A 1,201-nucleotide genomic window follows, 5' to 3' on the forward strand; every position below is an offset into this window, starting at 1 on the left:
TACCATTCGGGCCCTCGTAAGAGTGTTCGTCGGGGTAACCCAAAATGACCTGGAGACGCCGTCGGGAGATCCGGGAAGAGTTTTCTTTTCTGTATAAGCGTTCGAGTTCCCTGGAAACCTCTAGCAGGGAGATAGGGTTTGGAACGCGAAGAGCACCGCAGTTGCGGCGGTGTCCGGATCTTCCCCTCGGACCTTGAAAATCCAGGAGAGGGCCACGTGGAGGTGTCGCGCCGGTTCGTACCCATATCCGCAGCAGGTCTCCAAGGTAAAGAGCCTCTAGTCGATAGATTAATGTAGGTAAGGGAAGTCGGCAAATTGGATCCGTAACTTCGGAATAAGGATTGGCTCTGAGGAGCGGGGCGTGTCGGGCTTGGTCGGGAAGCGGGTTTGGCTGACGTGCCGGGCCTGGGCGAGCTGAACGGGACGCGGCGTATCTCTCTCTCGGGGGGGATATCGTCGCGCACCCCGGATCCGAGCTCGGTCCCGTGCCTTGGCCTCCCGCGGATCTTCCTTGCTGCGAGGCTTCCGTGGCGGTTTTACCGTCGCGGTCGTTCTCTTCGGCCGCCATTCAACGCTCAGCTCAGAACTGGCACGGACTAGGGGAATCCGACTGTCTAATTAAAACAAAGCATTGCGATGGCCCCCAAGGGTGTTGACGCAATGTGATTTCTGCCCAGTGCTCTGAATGTCAACGTGAAGAAATTCAAAAAAGCGCGGGTAAACGGCGGGAGTAACTATGACTCTCTTAAGGTAGCCAAATGCCTCGTCATCTAATTAGTGACGCGCATGAATGGATTAACGAGATTCCCTCTGTCCCTATCTACTTCCCGCAGGGAGGGCTCGCTTTGCGAGCCTATGGGGGCTGGCAAACCCACGTTCCCGCAGCCAGGGGGACCGTCGGGACAAGCGTCCCGTTACGTGAGTCCCTATGTACACCGCAAGGAAGGTTGCCGGCGGAGAGAGGCAGCCTCACTCTCTCCAAGGGGCCTTGGGTAGTAGCGCACCCACGATCCTGATGCCAAGGGTGGGACCGTCGGGGAAAGTTCAGGGTTTGTAGGCGCCCTGTAAGCCCCGCTTACGTGAGTCCCATCTGGGTCTGCCGAGCTCGGTTAGCAGGACGCCGGGCCGGTAGTGACGTGGCCGTACATCCACACGATAGTCCCACCAGCGACTTAGGCTGGTACCACGGGCGGGTCGAGTT

General features: G+C 58.5%; 1 pseudogene; it reads left to right on the forward strand.

The window, feature by feature from the left end:
• The window catches only part of LOC126928045 (large subunit ribosomal RNA), a 2,909-nt pseudogene extending 2,062 nt beyond the window's left edge, over positions 1–847 (forward strand).
• The last annotated feature ends 354 nt before the right edge of the window (positions 848–1,201 follow it).

Source organism: Bombus affinis, unplaced genomic scaffold (assembly GCF_024516045.1).
Source record: "Bombus affinis isolate iyBomAffi1 unplaced genomic scaffold, iyBomAffi1.2 ctg00000504.1, whole genome shotgun sequence".
NCBI lineage: Eukaryota > Metazoa > Arthropoda > Insecta > Hymenoptera > Apidae > Bombus > Bombus affinis.